The following is a 26468-nucleotide window of genomic DNA, read 5'->3' on the forward strand; positions in this document are numbered from 1 at the left end:
ATGGTGCTGTTGACAATGGGTTTTTTTAATAATTCCTCTTAGCAAAAAGAATGATTGCTCCCAATTTTGCTGCAGTTTCACTTTAAGTAACTGTAGTCTTTATAGTACTCCAGCAAAGGAGAGGAACTTTCATCCTCTGTGTTCTAAAACTGCTCCTCCCCTTATGGCAATACAAGTATTTGGTTCTTTATCAAATGTAGTTTTTCGTGGAATGGAGAACAAGAAAAGCCATAAAGTTCATGGGTAACAGCAAAACCTACCAACTTCTTAAAGTATGAGCAGATGGGCATGATTATATGACTGGATCTTTTTGCATCTTTATGTTTTCTGAAGAATTGTGGTTGAACTACTACTAAGATGTTGCCAGTCTGCCACTGCAATCATCCCTCACAACTGACGCCAGTGCTGGCTATAGCTGATAGGCATTGCAATCCAGTAATACTCAGAGGAGATCACATATTGTCCACCCTTGCATTAGAGCTGGGAAGGCACTGGCCAAGGGCAACAGCCTTAGGAAAAATGAGGCAGGGAGGAAACAAAATTGGAATCTGTGTGGGCTGGATTGGAAATAGGTTTGCTGAAGAAAGAAGTCCAGAGAATGCTCTGTAATCACATGGCCTTCCTGCTAAAAAGAACAGTGTCTGCAATCACTTATACAGTGAATTATTTTTTTTATTAGTGGAGATGAGGGTATATTTAAAGGCTGCCTAGCTGGGCATTATTCAACCTGTGAAGAATTAAAGGTGATGTAATAATGAATTGAATGTTTCATACTGTACTTGGTTTTTGCTAATGCGACTATCTTATGTATATGTTTAGCACACAAGGTGGGATGCAGATTGTCTTTTCTTAATGAAAGTACATTTACTAGAGGAAAACAAACATCACAGATGACACAGATGTCAAAATGACTTTTCCCCACTAGCCTCACAACTGCAGCCCTCATGGGAAGGTTGAAAGGGAGAATTCAGTCATTTGAGTTTTCATGAAAATTGTAAAATGTCTATGTGAAGTACGATAAGGTGAACAAACCCATGTGGATTTGAATAATGTCAGCATTAAAACAGAGCAAACAAAAGTAAGGGGGAGGGGGGCTTTAGTTAATCAACAATTCCAGCAAGATGACCAGTTTTCAGTGATTCAGACCATCCCATTGCTTATTTAAAACAGGGGTTCAAAATCTTTATGGCCTTGCATTCAGACAATATCACAAAGACATACACACATACATGAATATACACACTTTTGTTATGTGCTGTCAAGTAACTTCCAACTATGACAACTCTAACAGGGGTTTCAAGATGCAGTCATGTGAAAAAGGAAGTACACACTTTGAATTCTATGGTTTTACATATGAGGACATAATAAAAATCATCTGGTCCTTAGCAGGTCTGACAATTAGGTAAATACAGTCTCAGATGAACAACAACACATGACAGCTTACACCGTATCATAATTTATTTAGCAAAAATAAATCCAGAATGGAGAAGCCATGTGTGACAAACTTAAGTACACCTTATGATTCCATAGGCTGAAGAGCCACCTTTAGTAATAACTTGAAGTAATCATTTCATCAGTCACTTGCATCATTGTGAAGGAACTTTGGCCCACTCTTCTTTTCAACATTGCTTAAGTTCATTGAGGTTTGCATGCATTTGTTTATGCACAGCTTTCATAAGGTCTTGCCAGAGCTTTTCCGTTGGGTTGAGGTTTGGATTTAGATTGGGCCACTGCAACACCTTGATTATTTTCTTTTTCAGCCATTCTGTTGTGAAACCCTGACATCTGAGCATTCAGCCTGGAGGTAAGCAGTGGAGCATGGCCTCTCCCATTTTGAAGAGACACTTGTCCAGCAGGCCAAGGCAAAGAGGCAGTCCTGAAAACAGCAAAATCAGGGAGTTGGAAAGTGGACAGATTGTAATTCTCTTCAGTGTAGAAGGGATTGTTACTCTCAAATTGGGCTTCTCAGCCACACTACTGTTCCAAGGCCTCTATTTAAAGAATGTTACCATATTCTCTCAAGACTGAAAGATGCCTACATTCTGTTGTAGATTTGCTGGTGTGCTTGGCATCATTGTCCTGTTGCATGACCCATTTTCAGCAAGCTTTAGCTGTCAGACAGATGGCCTCACATTTGTCTCTAGAATACTTTGGTATACAGAGGGGTTCATAGTCAACTCAGTGACTGAAAGGTGCCCAGGTCCTGGGGCTGCAAAAGAAGCCCAAATCATCAACCCTCCACCACCATGCTTGACAGTTGGTATGAGGTGTTTGTGCTGATATGCTGTGTTTGGATTTCACCGGACATGGCACTGTGCATTATGGTCAGACATCTCCATTTTGGTCTCATCTGTCCAAAGGACATTGTTCCATAAGTCTTGTGCTTTGTCCAGATGCAACTTTGCAAGCCTAAGCCATGCTGCCTTGTTCTTTTTAGAGACAAGAGGCTTTCTCCTGGCAACCTTTCCAAATGAATCATACTTGCTCAGTCTTTTTCTAATTGTACTGTCATGAACTTTAACATTTAACATGCTAACTAAAGCCTGTAGAGTCTGAGATGTAACTCTTGGGTGTTTTGCATTTTCTTTGAGCATTGCAAAATCTAAGCTTGGAGTGAATTTGCTTGGATGTCCACTCCAGAAAAAACTAGCAACTTGAATGTTTTCCACTTGTGAACAATCTCCCTCGCTATTGAATGATGGACTTTAAATTGTTTGGAAATGGCCTTATAACCCTTCCGAGATTGATGGGCAGCAACCGTGGCTTCTCTGTGAACACTGCTGATACTTTTCTTCATTGGCATTGTGTTTACACACACCTGAATGCTCCAGACCAGCAACCTGTTAAAATCTTGGCTTTTATAGAGATACTCACACTTGCTGATGATTAGTGTCTTAATTCCTATGGAAGAAGTAAGGGTGTACTTAGGTTTTCACGCATGGCTTCTCCATCTAGGTATTGCGCCCTTGAGTGGTTTGTTTTCAACAGACGGTACCAGTGGGAGAAACCTGAAGAGTGGATTAAGGCCAGGTCCTGGTCGTTATCCGATTTATAGAGCCAATCTCTCAACATTCTTTTAACCTCAGAAAAAAATGAAAATGTCTGTAGAGAGGGATTTAGATTATAGTAGGTTTTGAGCTGAAGTTGCCAAGCCACCACTCTTTCATTGCTCTATCATACAGCGTTTGGGTAGGCGGTGGTCGGGCATATCCATCGCCCTCTTATAATATGAGAGTATAGCTAAAGTTGCCCTGGCTTTGATGGATACTATACCTGTCTCTGTTCTAAGGTAAGCTGCTGGGGTCCCCTGGGGTGCCACGAGGATGTGTCTCAGAAATTTATTCTGTCCTACTTCAAGATGATGTAGGTTGTTCTGATTCCTACCCCAGATCTCAATTCCATAAAGCATTTGGGAGATGACCCTCCCTGAAAATACTTTTAAAACTGGGGTTACTAGTTTGCCACCTTTAGAATGAAAGAATTTGACCAGAGCATGGCTAGATTTCTGAACCGATATTTTCATGCTTTGTATCTGGGATTTCCAGCAGTTTTTCTCATCGAAATGCACTCCCAGGTATTTGAAGGTCTGGACTTGTTCTATTTTGTTTTCGCCTATAGTCCAGTTGAACTTGGGGGGATGCTTTCCAAAAATCATCACTTTAGATTTTGTGTAATTTATTTTTAGTTGCTTTAGGTGGCTAAACTCTTGGAGCTTATTTAAGCTTCATTTGAATCCCTTTTTGTTCATTGATAATAGAACAATGTCATCAGCATATATGAGACATGCAATCTTATAGTTCCCAATTGAGGGGGGGAAATTATCTGGATAGTTTAAGGCTGTTACAATATTATTAATATAAAAGTTACAAAGTAAGGGTGCGAGTAAGCATCCTTGTTTTACCCCGTTTGTTAGTGGGTTAAAAATGTATGTGAAATGTTTAAGGAATGTCCCAGTGAGTTTCCCAGGCCAAACAAGGATTTGCACAAAGGTCTTCTGGAAGCAAATCTGACCCTGTATTTACTACATTACACTATCTCTTAGAAGTGCGCACTGCCCCTCCTATAAATACACTTTTTAGTGGACAATGATGAGGAGGTTCACACCTTTCCTGCCTCCCAGGTATGGAAATGAAAACTTTTCCCATTCTGCAGTTACCACCACAAAAACTGCTGTTTTTTCACTGCTGAAATAGCAGTTGTGGAAACCATGTCAATCAGCACTGCCCCCCTCACAACAGAAGAACTAGTTATGATGGTAAATGACTGAAGTTCCCCTGTCTTGGAGAGGTGCCCAGGGAGCAGGTTATGCACCCCGGACATATAAGGCAATCAGTATTGGTTGTTGTGGGTTTTCTGGGCTGTTTGGCCATGTTCGTAAGGTTTTTCTTCCTAACGTTTTGCCAGTCTCTGTGGTCGGCATCTTCAGAGGACAGGAGTCAGAACTCTGTCTGTGCTCCGTTGTAATGGATTACAACATGTTGGCAATTGTAAATAGCCTCTAATATACAGAAGTAGCTTCCTGTAACCTTCCTTGTAAATTTGCCTATTCTCTATATTTCTGGTACTTAAAGATTTCCATGCTGTACTGAAATGGATTAATGCTAAGTTGCCTCTGTTAAACTATGAAGCAGATAAATATCCTAGATTTCAGTATAGTTCCAGCTCTTAATTATGTAGCTTTTAAAAAAGCTGCTATTGTAGAATCTGTTATTATAACTGCACAAGAGTACAGTGATGTTGTTGTTCTGGTAAAGCAAATCAAAATTCTACAAGGCAATTCTAAAAATGAGGGCAAGTCCAAACAAAAAAGTTATAACTGTGAAACTGGACTTCTGATTAGTGTCAGTTTTGACTCATGTAGCAGGCAACCTGCTCTTGCTCGGTGCCACATTTGGAGAAGTTTGGGCAGAGGATTTTCAAGTTATGATTTTTTTAAAGTAAAAGAAATAAGTGATGTTAAACATTTCCAGATTAAAAACAGATCAAACAAATTGAAAAGGCCAGTCTTGCTTATCTTGAAAACAATTGGTTCCCTTGCCTGCTTTTTTTAAAAAAAAAAATTGGAATGAATCCAGGCTTCAGGGACTGAAATGTTGATCCTCAAAAAGGTCCTCAAAAGGGAAGAACTACCACTTTATTTTAAAAAATGGATAGAGCAAGCTTATCAGTGACAACATTCCGAAGCAGATAAATTGTGGTAGCTTTGTGAGCCAAGAAGGGATATGTTTGGAAGGCAAAGAAAGGTCAGAGAAGCAGTCAAAAGACAAGTTTTCCTGTAAGAATAAAAAATCAGACTTGCTTTAAAGAAAGTAATGGAATGACAGTTCTCTAGAAAGAGGGACATTTTGTCATGGATCCCAGGGAATTTGCATAAAAATGTTGTAAGGCATATTCAAAAGTATTTCTGCATTACAGAAGTACAGAGTTGTGGTGTTTGTCCCAGCCCTGAGTGTTTTGACTAAACATCCTCTCAGGATTTAGGAGATCAGGTTCCTGATATAAGTCTTCAAAGGAAAAGTCAGCTCCAGGTCTGGGGCCCTCTGAACTTTTAGCTCAACTTGCTGACATTCAGGAGAAGAACTTTTAAACTCTTTCCTGGCCAAACAGGCATTGGTGCTGGGAAAGGGATTTTGTGTCTCCTTGTAAAAATAATTTAAGGATAGTTTAAAAGAATAGAGAACAAACATTCAGAAGCTAAGCTGTTTAAACTTCTCTCACTTTCCTGGCTAAATTGTGTTTTCTAGGAAGTTTTCCTCAGGTCTTGCAAACTAACCACTGTAGCTTCTGCATTCTGCAGAGGAGGCATGACATCTGAGAGGTTAAATGGCATGTATGTTTCTCCATTTTATTTGTCGCACTCAACTGACTTTTGCTTCACTATTACACTGAGTTGAAAAACAGCCCTTCAAAATATTTTGGCACAAAGAGATAAGAGCCCCATCCAGCTTTTCTTGCTTCTGATTTCTCCCAGCAACCATAGTACAGATCATGTGCATGTCTTCTGGGATCCTCTAGCACTAGGTAATTCTACATGAGGGAGGTTTCTGTTGACATTTTGTGTGTAGTGTATGTATACATAAATGCCCATTTTGAAAAGCCAAAAAATTCAGTTATTTTAATTTTTAAAATCCCAGTTTATGAATGTAAGATATCATGTTTCTGCATCTATGGTTCAAAACACCAAGAAGTGGCCTGATAGTGCTACACAATGTCAAGCCCAAGTTGCCATTCACACTTGTTGAAAAACCCAGCCCTGACAATTGCTTTATGTTTACATGAGAAGTGGTTAACTGATGGAAAAACAAATCAGCTTCTGGGGTTTTCCCTTGCTTGGTGTCACTTCATGAATAGTAGTGAATGGAAGAGGGTGTATTGTAGACCAGTGGTTCTTAACCTTTGTTACTCAGATGCTTTTGAACTGCAACTCCCAGAAACCCCAGTTAGCACAGCTGGTGGTGAAGGCTTCTGGGAGTTGCAGTCCAAAACTCCTGAGTAACCCAAGGTTAAGAACCAGTGTTGTAGACCACTGTGACTGCTACGGTTACATTGGTGTTGTCAACATTCAGAATCCTATTTGCTATGCAAATCTTGTCCAGTTTATCAGGTAATATATTTTAATTTTAATTATATTTTGCAAATGTTCCTGCTAGTAATGAGATAGCAGGGAAGAGAAAACAAACAACATTGTATATCCTTCTCTTTTTTTAATACCCTGATCATAAGTGAATCTTGTTTCCATTTGTATAAACTTGTGATAAGTTGTGCTTAGCTGTTTTCCTTTCTCTTCAAAAAGGGGATATAATATAGTTTGGTGTAGGAATGTCTTGTGGACTCAATTGAGTTGGGCACCATACCCCAAAATATCTGACACGCCCAGATTCAATCATGAGCCATCCGCTATTGAGGGGTGTTTTTTATACATACAGTTTCTCTACCTTCAGTGTGAATGGCAAGAGAAAGATGTGCTCTGGATCTCTACTGGTTGTTTGGAGCAGAAAGACTTGCTAATGCATTTATTACAGCCAGAACCATCAACAAAATAGGGCCGTATACTTTCATTGTTATGTGGACATCTGCTCAGCGAGGGATTCCCCCAAGCATGTTGGGACTTCCCTTGTGTTTCTCAGTGGTGCTATTCGCAGTCCAAACCAGTCAGTACTCACCGTCCAAATGACATTGCAGTTGGAGGAAGCAGTCAGTGTGTTCAAATGAAATTGAAGCAACAACTGAAGTTCCTGATCAGCAGGCACAACAAATTCTAATTGCATGAAATTAAATCCTTTTGATCTATTTTGGTAAAGATATGCATGGTGACCCCCACATCTCTGTATTATTCTAAGGGCTTTTCTAGTTTTTACTATAATGCATTTGCACTTGTTACCCACCTGTTTTTTACAGCTACATCCATGTACTTGTGTATTTAGCAAAATGCATTAGGGTGCCCTTCAATGCGCACTTAGCATTATTCCTCTTCCTCTCCCTTTCTTTCTCCCTCTCCCCTCCCTCCCTCCCTCCCTCCCTCTCACACACACACATGCTTGCATGCATGCATAAACACCGAAGCACACATCTCATGTTTTTGCTGTCATAGCATGCATATAAAATAAACTCCCCATCAGATATGCAGTCCAAAGGGTGGGTAGTGGGAGATGAGATTGCATTTGATTATGAGGCTGGCAGCAGATGTTCTACACAAATCCAGCTCACTGCATCCAGTCAGTTTCCATGGTGATGGAATCAGTAATTGTTGAGCTCAGGCTCTCTCCCTCCTCATTTTCCCTACAAGGTGGAAGCTGGGAATGCGTCCGAACCCTCGCTAGATAATTCCTCAGCCCTAAAATCTATCAGGAAGGCTAATGGAGTAAGTGATGTACGAGAGAAAAGGCACTATTATTTATTTCCCCTCTGCATGATATGAGGAAGACTATCCTTCTAGGAAATATGGTCTCTGAAGATACTAAATAAATGGGCAGGAGTTCCCCTGGAAAAAAGCAGACTCCCTGATTGGCTGCTGTTTGTGAGGGGCTTGCCAATCGCAGCACAACTGGGCTTCAGCATTCTAAAGATAAGCAAAGCAACATGCGTATTCTTTTTTACTTCAACTGTACACCACGCAAAGGTGTGCAATTGGGCTCTGTTTTCACATGGTAAAATGAAAACAGATCTCATTAAGGAGCTTCATCAGAGAGGCCATATGGTGATCGGAAATACTGTTCCTTCCACAGAAAAGCATTAAGTCATTCTCTTGTAGCACCAAAGAGAAATTGGTTGTCGTGAATAATGGAGCCACGGGATTTCTGTAAGTAAATATCTGGAATTCTTTAGCCTGATATTTGAGCTAAGAAACCATAAGAAGCACCAAGTTGGCAAGTCATTAGGGATTTTTGTCTGTTTAAACCGAGCAACATGGTGGTGGGTGTTTGTTAATGGCTTTAAGTGTGAAGAAAGGTACAGTCAGTATTTACTAGTTGTTAGCACTGACCTGTCTTAATTTTGGCATGCTGCTAAGGATTAGCAATGTGGAAACTTCCTCTTTAAAAATAATCCATTAATTTGATTGGTTTTATAAATTTTCAAAAGTTAATCCTTTCGTGTAAACCACAAGAAATGAAAGGAAAAAGTGGAGACTTTCTCTGGTGTGATTCTAATGTTTATTATACTACGGTATAATATAATCAACCTTAGAAACCACACTAGATTTCATAACCTTTTTTGAACTTAAAGCTAATTCAGATAAGCAGTCATGTAAGTGCTATACTCTGTTCTCAGCATACCTAATTACTATTCTGGTCAGTATTTAATTACTTTAAAAATATTGATCAGTTCAGAAATGTTTCTGTCTTAGTGATGCCTCTGAAAGACATAAGACCTCTTTCTACCTTGTACAAATAAGCATAGAGAAAATTTAGTGCTTGATTGCACATTTTCTGTGAGTTAGAAATTGAAATGTAATTCACACTGATTTGGCAGTGTAAAGTGCAGTCCTATGCCTGTCTACTCCCAGTAAGTCCTTCAGTGGAACTTACTTCCAGGTAAGTGTAAAGGGGATTGCAGCTGAAATGATTACACAAAATCCCTCTCATGTCTCTCATTATGTTGGCTTCCATCAAGAATGAATTTATTCATTATTCTTTCTCTTTGATCAAATCCATCTGCTTTCTGAGAACACTGTTGCTCTAAGGTCCTCTTTACTCTTTACAAACACTGAAGGGAAGAGCCAAAGAGATGACAGAAATTGGGAAAAACATGGGTCACAGAAAGTTTCTGTTTACTTTTCAGAAGTCTGGAGGCTTTGGGATTCTCAGTGTTCACATAGGATACTGAAAGGTTTTTGCTGCACATGGTTTCTAGGTATCTGTTTCAGGATAATGTGATGAGCGGAGCTGTGTGCTCTGAAATTGCACAGTTGTAAGTGGCCAAATCTTTAAAATATCTCTCCAGGGATTGGCTTGCCCAACTCTAATACCAGTGTACATTGATGAAGACAAATGTACTGTATAGTTGGAATCTGGGCTTGAAAGAGTGATTGAATATTCGTATGAAGTCCTTGACCGAGTTATAATTTTCTGGAGGCTATGGAGTAAGAGATGTAGCAAGGACTGTGAACATTTCTTATGTGTAAATACTGCTGAGAGTTCTGGCAGAACTTGGCTGAATTTGTATATGACATTCATCAATATTAGTTCCATTTATTAGTAAATCCCAGCTGTACTTCATTCAGATTTTTCCTTGCTTTTAGAAGATAGCTAGTAAAATAATGGGTTGGATCCAGTTTTAATCATATCTAGAAAAGACCCATTGAAATCAGTGGAACAAGGCATGACTGTGTTGTCCCATTGGTCTTATCAGGTCTGTATGGTGGCTGGTTATACACCCAGCCCAATTTAAGCAAGTATGCCTGTGCTGATGCCAGGATAGATGTGCTGGGTGTTACCAGGGAATTCAAGATAATCTATATATATCAGGCATAGTGAAAATGTTAATGTATAAATGAGATACCATTTTTTCAACCCAATAACTTATTTCCCTTTATTTATATATCTCTTTTCCATTGAGCTTTCTCTCACAGACACGATTCTAAATAAAGAGACAACAATCTCCCAAACTTCAGACTCCTAGTGGTGAAGTGTGTTAGAAAACCTTGTTGTCGGCATTCATTGTGGCTGCTTAAGACATTGGGGTAGTGGGGCACGTGAAACTGTAGACTAAGTATCCATTTTCTTAACTGTAGAGAAAGCAGTGTTTAATTTTAAAGGTTCCACCAGATGCACTTTCTACCCGTTGCCATTCATCCTCACCAGAAAAAAAGTGATCTATTTTTAAACCATCATAATAGAAAAGCATCTACTTAGTCTTTGCTAACACTCTGGGGATGTAATTCAAACAATATAAATGTGTTAGCTTCAGTTACTACTGACAGCCAAATGCTGTTTGGCTGCTAGAAATCCTGCATCTCTGATAACCTTGTTTGAACGGATTTGTTTACTTGTCTTTCTCTGTGCACTAATGGCTGAACTGCAAAGGGATTGGGAAAGGGTAGGCTTTTAATTGCTAGGCTTTGGGTCATAAATTGTGACTGTCTCTTTGGTTCCCAGCCAGGATGATGGCTGAGTTATTAAAACAAGCAGTGCAGGTAATGCCACATATGAATTACAGTTTGGGCCTGAATAAGATCTTTTCTTGCTCTCACTACAAGAGTATTGTGCATCATACTGCAGCTTCATAAGGAGATGGTTTCAGCTTCATGAAGCGCAAAGATTTGGGCAAGCTGATTGACTCCTACAACTGTGAAGGCTTGGCAAAAGTGATTAGAAGACACTGTAGCTGTGATGTTTTACGGTGCCTGTCATTGGTTCTGGTTGGCATGGAAATCACTTAACTTGATGGGCTGACTCTGCCTTCAAACATTTGAGACTGTATTTAAATAGAAATTGATTTGGATTCTAGTTTTTCTTCAGAAAGCTTTTTAACAATGACTTCTCCATTTCTGCCTTTCTGAAGCAAATCAAAATGATTAGCAAAGGTAGTGTACAGAAATGAAAGATGGCACCCAACAGATTCTCCCAACTATTGATTTAACCCAGCTGGCTTTAAGCTATATACATTGCTTGCTTTAAGCTGTTAATTCTTTCTGGGTACAGCTTATAAAAAAATCCTTTGCAGAAATATGATTTTTGAATAGTTAATTACAGAGGCATGCAAGCAATGATAGCTCTCTTTGTATGCATAGGGTTACATGCTGCTCCAGGATATAGATCTTATACCACTGCTTGGAAATTACACTTTCAAAAATGTATCCAAATTGCTTGAAGGGCATTTAGAACATGTAAGATTTATTTAAACAGAAAAGGTCTTCTCCTCACCAATTATACAGACATAGAATTAGATAAAAGTTGAAGGAAGAATAAACTGAAGTTTGAAAAAAAAACAGCTTCTTTTTGTACACAATTTTCTCCTATGAAATTATTTATTTGTTCTACAGTAATAATTTGATATTCCTTCAAGTCAAGGGAATGCTTCCCATTGTGCTATGAACCAAAATGTTGATCTATAAACCTATTGAGATACAATAAGATGGATGATGCAAACCCCAGAACCCAAGTGATCATTTTGGTTAGACAGAGATACTTAGCTGCCTGCTGAAGATCCACATTGACTACTTTTCTTTAGGTTACTAAAGATTAATGTGTTTTTGCAAGGAGGGGTTCTATCTTGTTCTAAAATCAATCCAGTTGATCCTCTGACTCTCATCAACCCCAGCAAGCATGGATGATTATCAGGAATCTTGAAATTTATAGTCCAGCAGCTTGGACAGAGACCCAATTTTCCATCCCTGTTATTCCTCTGTACCTTTTCATAATCATTTTTCTTCATATTATGAAGCTCATTGTTTTCGTAGGTTCTCCCTTTGAGTGCTTGGTTATATTCTTTAGCTGGAGTCACAGTTCAGTGTTCCTGTCATGACAGAGCTTAAAATCCACCCACAGCACAACAATTAGCCTACATAATCTCAGTTGTGGAATTCAAAAAGCACAGAGCATCATGGAAGTAGGTGCATTGCATTGAAGAACTAAATCAGGGATGCTGTTTGGTATAGGAGATTGCTAGGAACGTAGATCTGAGCAGAGAGAAAAACTGGCCCCACCCCCACACTAATGCACAGAGCAGTCAGGTAGATCCTGAGCAGAGACGGGCACGAGCTGAACCACAAGCCAGAAGAAAATACAAACGGGGCAGGTTCGTGGTTTGGCTTGTAGTTCAATTCTGGGATCCTGTTTTGCCAAAACAAAACAAAGTGTCAAACTCTCCCCACACACACACACACACACTTCATTTTGCTTCAATAACCCCTCCCACCCCTCCTTGAAGCCATTGCTACCACCTCTTCTGCTGCCACCGCCGCCACCATCCTGAGAGGCAGGAGGCCCAGCTTCCGTGCAAGGAGCCATGCCTGCTGTTTGTGCTCAAATGCCTGCCACTCAGCTGATAGGCAGGGACGTGCACACAGGCAGCAGGCCTGACTTCTCTCAGGATGGCTGGGGTGGGGACGACAGAGGAGGCGATGGCAACTTCCAGACAAAGTAGAGAGGTAATGGGGGCAGGGGGAGGGGTGGGCAGTTTGTTCTCACTGGCACAAATTCAAAAAACGAACTGCAAACCAATTTGCTTTTCTGGGGGGGGGCATGATAGTTTGTGGGTAGCCATGAACCATCACAAATCATTGGTTTTCCAATTAGTGCCCATCTCTAATCCTGAGTTTTCTTTTGGACATTTGTACACTGCCTTTCAATTGAATGAACCTCAGTGAAGCTTATAACAGCTTGCAGTAGCTCAGAACAAAATCACAAATGGGGTCTCAGTGCAGTTCTCTTCCATTCTCAAGTCCAGAGGAAGGGAGACTAGATTCAAGACTCCTCTGGGACTTCAGAATAAAATTTAAAAAAAAAAAAACACGTGACATGGCATCATCATGTTTCAAGTTTTTTCCTCCCCACATTCTCAAAAAGGAGGAGACAATGAAATGCAGCAGTGGCAGTGATGAATATAGAATGTGGTGGCAATACACTACACAGATCATTTTGTGATAGATGACAAAGGAGGAAGAGACAGAAAGATCCCGCTTTTATCTGCCCTAGTTGTACTCTCTGCTACTGCTTAAGTGGAAGGTAGAGGAAAGGTCCAAATATATGGTTTGACTGTTCAGTCTTGCTAAAGCTAGGGAGGTCTCTTCATTTGCTGCCTGAATGGGAATACACTTGAGAGCACAATGTTATGTTGACTTGGGTTGCATGGTACAATGAAGGTGGGATGTAATGGCAAGAAGCATATTCTTTTTTGGCACAAGCTAAATGTTAATTGCTTCTGTTGGGGGGAAAAAGAAGAGTGTGTCAAGGATGCTTAGAACTATTGTCTCCTGGTAGTTGCTAAACTGGGTTTTGCACACATTACTGTTGGAGATTATGTAATTTATCATTTTTCCTCCCCCCCCCCTTTAAGCTGACAAAATATCACATTCAAATATTCTGCCTGTTAGTATCTGTGAGGATGAGCCAAAAATGGATAACAAACATCATCTGATCACACTTAGTAAACTAGAAATTTTATTTTATGTTGATGTTCTCAAGGAAAATGCAACTTGGGAAGATTAAGTTTAATAGATATGTGAGGGGCAGGGGAAGTAATCTGTGACAGCAAAATGAGTTAGGGCATCTTGAAGACTTTCAGGCATATGCTATCCTGGATGCCGTGATGAAGTGAGCTGTAATCCATGAAAAAAATAATTGTGTGCTGTCAAGACAATTTGGATTTATATCAACCATTTCAGGGTTTTCTAAGTAGAAATTACTTTAAGAAGCAGCAAGACACTTTGGGATTTGTTTTGTTTTAGTCCATCTTTTAAAAATATAGCCTATATTCGTGTGACCCCTCCCTCCTGGTCCATACTTCCCATTTCTTTATGCAGTTCATACTATTAGAACCTGACACTACTAACATGATAATGAAACAAGTAAATGCAAGTATGATGGGCCTGTGAAGGTATTCCAATGAGCCCAACACTTAACTTTTGTTCTGGATTTTTTCAGTACATTACTTATATACTTATATAAGCCTAGTTTTTCAGCACAATTGTTTTGCTGAAAAAGAACCTCCTTGGCTTATACTCAAGTCAGTGTCAAAATTACATGTTCTCCCCTGCAGTGCGGATGTTCTCCAGACTCCCCCACTCATCTATGGGTGCCTGCAGCCTCTGTTGGTGGTCCGATGACCCGGGTTAAGTACAGTGCATTTTCGCTTCCAGGACACTCCCATCCTCCTTGTTCTGCATATTCTATGTACCCACCTTCCTCTTCCGTCCTCCGTCTCCCTCCATCTTGCTACGCAGCAGTAGAGCAGTATATAAGCGCAGCATCCATATGAGTCCTCCCTCCGCAGACAGTGAAGTGTGTCTCACAGCTCAGAAGGGCAGTATCTTCAAAAACATTTAACCTACTGATGCCTCAATATAATTTTATTGGCATCTATTTTTATTTTTGAAATTTACCAGTAACTGCTGCATTTTCCACTCTCGGCTTATACTCGAGTCAATAAGTTTTCCCAGTTTTTTGTTGTAAAATTGGGTGCTCCGGCTTATGTTCGAGGTTGGCTTATACTCGGGTATATACGGAACTCACAAATGTCCTGCATTTCTTTGAAGTTCCCTGAACAATAAGAACTGCCATTTTTGACAGTTTTTACAGCCCCGCAATTGTTCTGGCATTGTCTTGACATTCTTCTACATAGCATGCAAGAACAAAAAATATATATATTTTGGCAGCCTCGTCCAGGAACCAAGGGTTTGCTGCCTGCATCAAGCTGATAGGCAGGCATGCACAGAGGCAGGGACTGGCTGGAGAAAGAAAGTTGGTTCACTGTAGCTCTGCATGCACCCATCTATCAACTGGGTGGCATGCAGTCCCAGTCCCAACCCTCAGCAAGCAGGGCTAATGACTCACGACTTGGGACTTGGGCTGAACAACGTGCCAACATCCCTGCTGCTAGCACACAAGTTGCATGCTGGTCCTCACCAGTGCAGCTGAACATAGCAATAGTATTGAAATAGACAAGGCTTAATTTTGAGATAGGGAAGCCTTTATTTTTTGTGGATTTCACCTTCCATAATCTCTAGATACTGGCCATGCTGGGTGGGCTGATGGAAGTTGGAGAGCCAAAGATTGCCCACCCTGCCTTAATTCCTGGATGAAGCATACAGAATGGCAGTGGCACTCATAGGTTTAGGTCCAGACTTTCCCCAATATATAGGAAATACATATGGTAGGATGGGAAAGAACCATATGTAAATACCTGCTGTTCTTTGACACTGAACCACAGCCTACATTGGCAAATACCTGCATAAACAGGCTGATTTCATACAGTCACTTATGGAGCTTATTTATGGCAGATTCACATTATAGGCTCTGTGTGCAGTGGTGAGATTTTGCAAGCGACCATTTTGATATTTTGTGATATTTTTGTGATATTTTGTCTTGTGGATACTCCAGTATGAGAATCGATTTTAATCACTTCCAAGTGTATATTGCATACATTAATCTGAAATGTTGTACTTAAATGCAGGAAGTCTTAACAGACTTTGATACAGCCAAAGGCATTCATTAATTGGAACTTCAGTGTCTGCAATTATATTATTTTGAACTACTGAGCTAAAACCATCATTAGTCCTAAGTAAAGCAGACATACTGAATGAATGGGGCTTGTTGGTCGCAAGTATCCAAAGTCTCGTTGATTTAATTGTCTGTTCAGAGTAGAACACATGTTGATAAAGTTCAATTTAATGTTAAGAGCAACTGAAAAAAGTTGTTAATAATAATCAAATGCTGTATGGAACAAATAAGTCCAATAATATCCTTAAAGTCAATAGTAGGGTACCACTCGAAGCCTGAGGGCCGAGATATGTTTTTCAGTACGTATGATATTGACAGTCATATGGCCTGTGGTGAAGGACATACAGCCTGTTTTTGTGGCCACTGAATCTACCACCTGCAGGATAAGCATTTCACAGATAAGGATTTTTTAAAATCCATATCTTCTATTAAAAAAAAACAGGAGAATCATACCTCTAGAGACCACAATTCTGTCTTAAAACATGATATGCCTCCCACATTTGTTTTATGCCCAAAGAAATTTTTTAGAAATTTTGGAAGTATTGCTAAAATTGGAAGGGATTTTTCAGATACTTTTGCTTTCATTTTGAGGGGCTGGTGTAGCCCTCGGAAGTTCTTGTCAATAGAAAAAAAGGCCCCTGCAAATTTTGGAACTGATTTTTCCCTGATGTCTGGACTGCGTTGTCCTCTCTGGTAACCATACCATATTTCCACTTATCTGGAATATAGATGTGCATGGTGTTCTCGGGCAGAACCTATTCCTTACCAGGCAGTTAGGATCTCTCTGGTTTGTTTCTTCTGCTTAACATAGCACAGACCACTTGACAGTGCTTGTTTGTCCAAAACAATAGTGATTTAATACTGTATTGTGTTAAGAGTGGACAGAGTGTTTCACCTTAGTTGTCTCTCTGGTCTATATGATAACCCTGCAATGTAAGCATTCGGTCCGTACAACATAGAGGAGAGGGTGGTATGGCTGAAGAGTGGCTTAAAGTGGCTGAAGAGCGGGAGCACAAAGCGCTACTGCCTTTTAGTTTCCTACATTAAGTTGTGGATACACAGTCTGTGTGAACACATCACTTATCGCAACTGTTGCCCCTTAGCACTGAAGTTGGCACCGAGAATTGCATTCCTGGACTTCTGTAAATCAGGCAACACAACAATGCACAGCCAGGAGACAGAAAGTTTCTGTACCAAGAACTGGAGAGTGAAATATACCACTTCATTTTTGTCCTTACCAGCATTTTTTGGTCTGTTTCAACTTCACAATTCTGATTTCCTTCCAACTGTACCTTTTGGTGGTCTCCTTGTCCTATTTATCTTCTTGTATCTAAAGGCTATATTCTCTTAAAGTTTAATTTCCAGTATTCCACATTTCTACACAAACAATTAATTAGGGTTTGTTTCTAAGTCAACCTGTTATTTTAAATGCCAGCCTATTTACATAATATAGGCAGATGAGAATTTCTACTAAGCTGCTGCAGCAGGAATTTGAGCTGTTTTGTTTCTGAATCACTGCTAGTAGCATCACCCTCTGGTTAACAATGTCCTGTATTTGTACTTGCTTGAAGAATTAGCTTCAGTGGGTAGGAAATCTTATATATGTCTGGCTAGAGTACACAGTTTATCAAGATCCATAAGAGTAGATAATGAAATGACCTTTAGACCAAACAAACCATTTTCATTATTGCATATTCAACCAAATATTCATCTGATCTTTCACTTTAGCAACTAGACCAAATTGCCTTTTCTGTAACATTAAGAGAAGGAACAAAAAAGAAAGTCATAATAGATTCAAAGCCCTAAAGAGCACAGCATCATAGTTTAAATATAGCTTATTAAAAGTTGAACTGCATGTTTCATATGCTTGGTTGAAACATGATTTAAAAAATTCATTGAACTAAAAATCCCAGAGGTTGCAGCTACTATTTGATGCAGGCTACGGCTATCAAAAGATTATCACAGCACATCATTCCTCTGATCATCAAGAAGTATACATTTCATCCTGATCTCCCTTTGGAGCCAAATGCTGTCTTTTATACTATTATAGACATATTTTATTCATCCTGAATACCTTTTAAACTCCTGTGAAAATATATATGCCAAATGTGTCCATAGGGTGGCTGAAAGCATAATTTGATTAGAAATGTATTCTCATCAAATGTATTATGATGTCTGTTGATTATAGGGAGGTTTGTTCCACTGTTTCCCCCCCACATAGTACAGTAGCTGAATTGCAACTTCTTATTTATAGTCATTCATTTGCAACATTAATCGACCACAGTTTTTCTTGAGTTCCTCTCCCACAATAGGCATGTATGTGAACCAGTCAGTTTGCAGGCAATCTGTGAGAAATTTCCAGCCCACCAGATGTTGTTGAGTTGCTATACCCATAATATCTGACTATTGGTCATGCTGGCTGGTGCTCATGAGAACTGGAATCCACAATATCTGAAAGTCCACAGCTTCTCCAGTCTTCCAGTATACCTCTGAAAGTATTGTATTTGGAAATAAGAGGAAATTACAGCTTTGCCTGCTCAGTGTGCATGCATAAAACATTTGAAAAATCACCAGTGTGAATGGATCATGCCAAAGTTATCCATACATGAGTGCCATGCAGACTAAATTATCATAATGTGCTGTCTGTGGGCTTTCCCTTAAAGATTGTTTAGAAATTGTACAAAATGTGTACACTACTGGAGGGGGAAAGATCATGAAATCTCTAGCTTGCATACCAGTTGCACTATTTGCCTGTGCATTTCTAAACTAAATTTAAAGTGATTGAACATGCAAAGCCTTATACAATTTGGGATCAAGTTACTTGAAGAATCACCTTCACCCATTTCAGTTTACCTTCACTTTGAGGCTGTTGGTTGAAGCCTTATACTAAGAGCAAATAGGCTGTCAGGAAAAAGGGAGGAGGTTTTTGTCAGCAATGGCTGCATGGCTGTGGAAAACATTGCCAACTTGGGTGAATCAGGCCTCCTCTGTGTATGCCTCCAAAAGAGTCCTGCAGGTATGCCTGTCTTCTGTTGCTTTTTCCTGAATCAGTTTTATTCTGCTATTGAACTCAAAAGAATTTAGCTGCAATTATTACTATATGTTGGTTTTTTCCTGGGGTGGATATTTTTTCCACCAGATCTTTTTAATGTTTGTGAATAAATACCAGGAATCACTGCCTCAGGAAGTCTCTGTATGAATGCAACCGTGGCAGTCATGTGCCAGAGCAACCGGAAACAGCATGACCCCAGAGTGCTTACAGCTTGCAACTTCACTCAGCAGAAGAGATAATGAGAGAAGATGGGGTGGGGAAGAGAGTTGGGATGGGAGAAGAAGCACAGAGAAGGGAATCAGAAGGAGGAGGAGATCCTGAAGAGGTGCAGGTGGAAGACCAGAGGCGAAGTGTGAGGCAGAGCAGACAGGCAAAGGATGGAGAGCCAGTTAGGTGAAGGGGCACAGCATTGATTCAAGCGGGCCTACTCTAAGTTGCAACTTATTTTAGCACAATAAGTCAGAAGTGAAGTAGACCTATTTGTATCAGTGGAAACTATTAAGGAGATTACTCACTAAATCCCCACTGATTCAATGGACCTACTTTATTGTGACTTTCTAGGTTAAGCAAAAGGATTCCAGCCAGTAAGTAAATGCAGCCCAGGGTATATAGGAAGCAAACTTATGCAGAGTCTATAATGTTGGTCCGTTGAATTAACAATTGAGCAGCCACCCCCTGCATGGTAGTAGAGGGTGTGATGAGAGGGGGGAAAACTGAGTGAGGCCACCCACATTTTTTCATACATTCTTGCACATCATACATATTTGCACACAGACATTTGCCCATCCATATCTCATCTGTTCCTTCTCTTACACACAGAGATACACATTGGTTGGTGCAAGGTGAGACAAGTCCGTGGCTTGGATTTTGGAGTAGCTAAAATTCTATGCTCCCCCATTGTACTCTATATTTCCAAGGCAGGAATTTGCAAAATAGTGAATCAGAGGCTTTTGTGAATACAAATTAAAATCCCAATTGGGATTGCCACCACAGAGGTAAAAGTTTTTTGGAGCAGTAATGGAAGCCAGGGAGGAAAGACCCACATTATGCATGAGAATTGAAGCCTCCAATTTGTAAATGTGGGATATTGTACTGTACCCACAGTTCAGAACGCCAGGAAATGGCCCAGTATTGACAGCAGGAAAAAAGATAGCAAGCTTTACATAGCAAAGGGTAGCATAAATACAGTATTTACAACACAAATGGCAAAAGTCAAAATGGTCTACAAGATATACCCTCTTATGCTCACCTACCATTCTTAGTGAATGGGAAGGGAAAATTCAAGAAGTGATTTTTTTAATTTACGCAAGAGTAGGTGATATCTTTTATTGAACCAATAAAAATAAAATAGCAAGCTTTTCTGGATGAAATCCACTACTTCAGGCTCTAAGTACCCCTCTTTATGGATGATGCAAAAAATTAGGTTGCAATTTGCCCCCACTCTCTCTCACACACATGCACACACACCTTGCTTGAAAAAAGGTCCTTTAGCTGTGGGGGTGCGGAAAGACAATGCAAAGACACAGCAGCGTTCAGCTCAAGTAAGGGTGCACAATTTGGTAGAAATAGCCAATTGTGCCAATTTGAAAGTCAGAATAATACAGTAGTTATCTCTGGTTTATGTGAAGAATTCACATGACTGGTATTGAGAGTCCACTTTGTCTTGTAGGTGGTTTATGTGTCCTGTCATCAATGGTATTGGTTAACAACTTCTCACCCAAACACAAAGCATTTGTTAGGGTTGTTCTTCAACAGATATAAATGATAGCGAGCATACTTCACATAATGAAAAGATAAAACTGACCAGAAAAGATTATCTTTCTGGGAATAGTGGGGTTGGGGCACTAAGAAGACCCAATACAAGACATATTGCCTCAGTAAAAGAAACCATAGCTTTTAGTTTGCAAGACCTGAGCAGAACTTACTGGAAAAGACCATTTTGCCAAAAAAAAGGGGGGAGCAGTAGGAAGAGATTTGAATTAATGTGATATCAGTTAGGAAGCTGTCAGGAAGACATGGAGGAGGATCTTATTTCAACAATAAATATGAAGTGACTGCCTTTACTGGTTTATAATTTATTCCTTAGGAGACCAAGTCTAAGATCTCACCAGGTTCACTTCACTGAGATTTGAGTTCAATAAGCAGTTGAATATTAGCCATCTCTGCATAGAGGGAAGTTGACCTAGCTTCTTAACAAATTTTTGATGACATGACAGGGTCATTGTCGATGTTCTAAAGACCCTTGAAACCCTAAGCCCATATTTACCCAGTTGGAATATGGTAGCGAAAAACCTTTTAACCAAGTGAATCAGGTGTCATTACAGTCTCTTTCAATATGGGGAATCTGGGAGAGAACAGTTTTAAGGTTTTTTTGATAGATACTTAGAACAACTTTTGAGCAGATTTTGAGCAATTGTGGCTTTCCTCTCAAGTGTGGCAACATTTCTTTTGATACTGGGATTATTGCAGGAGCAACCTGATCTTGAATTAAAATTACAGTCCTTTTAACACTCCAAAGCATTTGGCTGCATTTTCTTTGTAGACCACAAGGCCAAAAGTCCTTGAGCACTGCAGTTCAAGAAGGCCAAAGGAGATATAAATTGGGCATTCAAGCATAGCTGGTCTTCTTGACCAATTGTAGTTGTCTAACACATTTAGTAAAACTTCCAAAAGGAGCAGTTTCACAAACAGTCAATGTATTATATAGAATGTAGTACTTCTATTCAAGGTCAAAAAATCAAACACAGTAGTAGACACACTCAAGATCTTCATTGGGCCTAAAATGCCACTTTGGATCCCAGCCATATTGTAGAATTACATCTCCCTTTACCCATTGAAAAGTGGGGGAATCAGGTTATCTACCATTCTAAACATCTCTAAGAAGCAATATAGGCTTTAATTAAAGGTAAAGCAAATACTATTACTCATCCATTACCTTGTCATATTTTTATTATGCCCTGCAGTGCTGGAAATCTGTTTACCAGCACAAGCTTTCCCCTTGAGAAAGTGCAAGGGCCTCTTTTTTAAAGTATCTAGATTTCACATTTTTATTTGAATTGTCTTTGCAATCCAAGTGCTTTTAAGTATCTTACATAAAAAAATAAATATGCTGAAGTGTGGAAGTTATTTAAAAACCACTTAGAAGTTACACTTTTAGAAGAATCATTGAGTCCTGGAGCATATTTTAACAATAACAATATGACTTTAAAAACAGAGGAAGTCAGAAAGACCAACAGTTTGATGTATGAGATGCTGGTTAAAGCAGGTCTGACAGCTGCACTCAAATACTTGAATAAGAGTTTATCCAATCTGCTCTTAACCACTGCTTTTATGGATGTACAATAATCCAGCATTAGCTCATAATAGCCTCTCTAAACCATATGTCTTAAGTTATGCTTGAAAATTCCTGTTTTTGTTTCTGATTCAACATTTTATTTAGTCCAGTAAAAGGCATGGTCACTGGGGATCTCTTTGTATGAATCCATGTAGATTATGTAACTATAGTTATGAAGTCCTTATATTTTGATAAGGAAGTATGAAGATCTGTGCTGGATGAGCCCAAAGGCCTATCTCATCCCCCATCTTATTCCTGTCGTGTCTACCCAAGTGTGTGAGAAAGGCCTAGAAGCAATAATACCACCGGCTACTTACAATTCTGCTCTGATACCACAGGTAATGTGTAAACATCATTATAAGTAGCCATTGATAACCTTATCTTCCACACATGGATATAAACCCATTTTTAGACCGTCTAGGTTGGTGACCATCACTCTTTGTCTTGTGTTGCTCAAAGTCCTTTACATTTTTTATGTAATACTCCCTCGTGATTCAGAGCTTCTGCTATAGCTTTGGTATAGTTTGATCACTAAGAATTAATGCTACTTGATTAGAAAATCAAAGCAGCAGAAATGAAGGAAACAATGGTCACTCATCGTTACCTGATGGTTGGGAACATACTATGAAACGGGGTCACCATATCTGTTGGGGATTGAAACAAGAGACCTAAAATGGAAGCAGTTAAATTTAGCCAGTATGCATAATACTTGTATTTCAGAAGTAATTGGCTGAGGTCAAGACTTTTGCTGCTTTGGAACCAATAGTGCTTTGGAATGAGAATCTTCACATTCCTATTTGTCTACTAGGCTTCTGCTTACATTTTTAAAATAAAAACTACAGGTACATAGATGTGTATAGTTTCTTCCAGGAATCTGTAAAGCTGTCCTTGAAACATTGAACTAAGTACGTGATTCCTAAATTTACATTTCTTGTTGAAGTATTCTGTGAGTATGTTCCTGTACTTATCTTTAGTAGCACAACTTCTGATAAATAAACTTCTAATAACATTACAATGATGAGATGCCTTAACATAATTTAAAAGACAGGGAAAGGCTGGAATCAGGTGCTATTTTCTTGTAAGGTCACATTACATAATTATTCATAGGAGTTTAGAAAAAATGGAAATTTCAGCTGCCTGTTCTTTAGAAGCATAATTTTGCATGCTTGTGAAATGAAATGTTTTGAGGAGAGAGCAGCTGCAGTTACCACATCATGGGAATTCTGTATTTTAGAAACCAGTTGTGCTGAAAGAAGTAATGTTCTTAGGTTGGCCTATTATACCACACCAAAAACAAAACCCCATGATATAGATGCAAATCAAAGTTGCACTTTCTAATGTATATGTGTATCTGCAAACATATGGAAAAATAATGTAAGTCACCACACAGGCATATCACTATCTTGGGGAAGACTCTGAACCTGTGATTTGTATGCCAGCTCATTCTCCTCTTATCTAAGTGCTAAGGGTTGAAAGAAGTCTTCAAGGCACTTGGGGCATTCTTTTCTCCTGGTTGATGAAACTGGATGGAGACCAGGCGGCCCACAAAAAGAAGATCCCTTCAAATAGAGGACAGTTACCTATCTGTAAAGTGGGATACATTACATGGCTGTCCTGTTTGATTGCCGCATTGATGTAATCATGTTGCTTTTTTTTTCTTTTGTATTTTCTGCCTTTAAAAAGAACTCACTTGAAGCAAATGTGTGTTCATACTTAAAACTGAAAGACCCTCTGATTTTTTTAAAAAGTTCTAAAGATGTACTTTGTCTCTCCCGGGGTTAGGATGATAAGCCAAAATTAATTGAGCTAAAATACTGCTTTCATTAAAATCACTTAAGCTGAGTCTACCTTACATGAGATATATTTTCCTTAGCTCCATTTTACAGAAGATTAAGCTGGAAGTTCTCCTTTTTTCTCTCCACTTTCTTTACCATATGCCATTCTTATCAACGTGCAAGTCTTCAGTTAGGAATGATATACACTTTACCTCTAAAATATCACATTGTGTCAATGCTTTGAGGGTTTTTTCCTCTTTTCTACATTGTCTCTGTAAGTGCTTTTTCCTGTGTTCTCTTTTTTCCTAACTACTGTAGTTAACGAAAAATGCTGTAGAGACAATATTGCATGATGATTTATCATTCTCAGCCATAATAGTTACCTTTTCTTCTAACATTTATTTTCCATGATCCCTTTCCTCTTCTGTCCTTCCAATCCATTCTCATATGTAGATATGAGAATGGACTGTACAATACACAATACCATGTACAATGTAATAGAATTCTTTCTACTGAGATTGTTGTATTCAGAATAGTGCACCTTTATCTTTCAGAAACATAAACATCAATCAAGGGGCACAGCCAGTTCACAAGTAAAACAGTTAGCTGGGCTGCATCAGGGCGGTTGTTAAAATGCTTTGCATTTTCATCTAGAATACATTTGTAGAATTGGCCAGAGGCAGCCTGGCGCCTTCAAAGTAATATTGCTTGATGCTTTTAGCAGCAGGGCCACCTCCCTGGCACTACTGCAAATTAGAATGAAAATGGAATGATTCTGGCCTCCTCGATATATCATCTTGTTAATACTGATTACTATACAGTTTGGGAAACAGTCTGTGTAAACCTCAGATTAGAACTCTAAGAGTCAAATGATATTTTCCCAGTTGGTTCCCTTAATTCCTACCTTCTTTCAGTTAATAGTTTTCCTTTCATCTTATCTGCAAACTCAGTCCTTAAAGCAATTCTAGCCATGACTGAATGTTGTTTGAACACATCCACTGTCTCTTACACCAGCTTTCCAAGGATGCTGCCTGAAGTAGAAGTTTAATTGGTTCACCATCTAGAATTCTAGCCCAACTCTTGGCAGCAGTGTCTCTTTGCTGCTAGGCTGGGTGGCTACTACTTTTGAATGGCTCAGCATTGGTTGTTTGTTTTTTTTCTGACAGCGCTAATATTATTTATTCTTCATCTCCCAACCTGATAGTTTCTGTTGAGTTATTATAACAACTCTTCATTGCCCATTTAGCATTCACTTTGGGGAAAGGCATTTATGATAAAAGCAAAACAAAAACTCCGCTGAAACACATGGCCTTAGTGCTGCTGATTATCTTGGAAAAATAATGCCAAGACAAGTATCTTTTGAATGTCTTGTTGATTTGTTTCTTCTCTTCCTTCCCCTACCCCACCTTCTCAAGATGCTGAATGTATCCCTTAAATAGTAGAGAGTTTACATTAGTTTTAATATTTAAATTCAATTATTTAAAAATGTTGCTGCATCAGTCAGAATGTTCCATCTTACGTGTTGTTTATCTATCATTTACAAGTTCTTCTATGTGGGTTGGAAGGAAAGGTGCTTACATGTTGTACCCTTCGACTTAGTAACCAGACCTCCAGCAGAGGTCAGGTTACTCTGTATTTCAATAAAGGCAGACCACTTTGATGGTTTATATGAATACCTCCCATGTTACTTTCTCTTATGCTTTCCCCTAGTACACCTGATGGTATATGTGACAAAATTTGAATCACTGATTTCAGAGCCAGAGAAAAACAGGCCTCTAGCTAAACAGTGTACCTGGATCAGTAAGCAAGTATTCCCCACAGAAGTGTGCAGCTACTGTTCACTTCAGTGGGAGAAAATAGCATGGTATCCACTTGTACATTGATGGGAAAAACCTGTCCCCTCTTCACTTCCACAGTATAAGCACAATGATGCTCCAGTCGCCCTCAAAATAACAAACATTTCGCTGTAAGCAAAATAACATCATGTTTTTATGGATTGATGAGTATGTATATTCTAGTGATACCAGCTAAAGCTTGTACAGATTCACCATCTAGGAATCTCTTTTGTCTTTCATTTGCATCTGCTGCTTTTATCTCAGGCCATTAATTTATGGCTTTTGCTTGCTTCCCTCCTGATGCAAAGAGGAAGTGATGTCTCACTTTCTCTGTTTCCCTTCCATCATTAGAACAACTTCTGGTCTAAACAAACATCTCAGTTACCTATTAAAGAGGGGGAGAAATAAATTTAAGGATTAACATTCAGTGGCACAAATTGCCAAACATCGGCTGGGTTTTGTCGACTAATTTAGGTCATTTTGGTACGTTTTCCCCCCCACATTATGTCAGGGATGCACATTTAAGTACCTGTAATTTGTAGAATTCTGCTGTGTGGCCATCTACAGCCTTGTCCATCTTGAATGCATTCCAGTCTGTTATTCTCAGAATCAGCTACGCTGTTGCTACAATTCTTCAAACTGGAAAGCATTCACTATTTGAATCACTAGACACGGAAATTAAATAGGAGACGATGGCTTATATATTATTTAGAATCTTATCCTATGACAATGTATCTTTTTTCCTCCCCTCTTTTCAGTTCAGACTTTTGAAAGAAACTCTTCCCTTCTGGCCTAGGCAAGAAACACTGCACC

General features: G+C 39.3%; 1 protein-coding gene across 3 annotated transcripts in view; it reads left to right on the top strand.

Moving 5' to 3' along the window:
* ELMO1 (engulfment and cell motility 1) overlaps positions 1–26468 on the top strand; it is a 427005-nt gene that overhangs the window by 343226 nt on the left and 57311 nt on the right. Inside the window, exon 1 of one of the 3 annotated variants that reach the window (XM_078377481.1) lies at positions 7624–7861. The exons of 1 other annotated variant lie outside the window; for it this stretch is intronic. The gene's annotated coding sequence lies outside the window, so the exon portion shown is untranslated. Of the gene's footprint in view, positions 1–7623; positions 8300–26468 lie in introns of those variants that run through there. One more of the 3 variants, XM_020788157.3, reaches the window with a different exon arrangement.

Source organism: Pogona vitticeps, chromosome 6 (genome assembly GCF_051106095.1).
Source record: "Pogona vitticeps strain Pit_001003342236 chromosome 6, PviZW2.1, whole genome shotgun sequence".
NCBI lineage: Eukaryota > Metazoa > Chordata > Lepidosauria > Squamata > Agamidae > Pogona > Pogona vitticeps.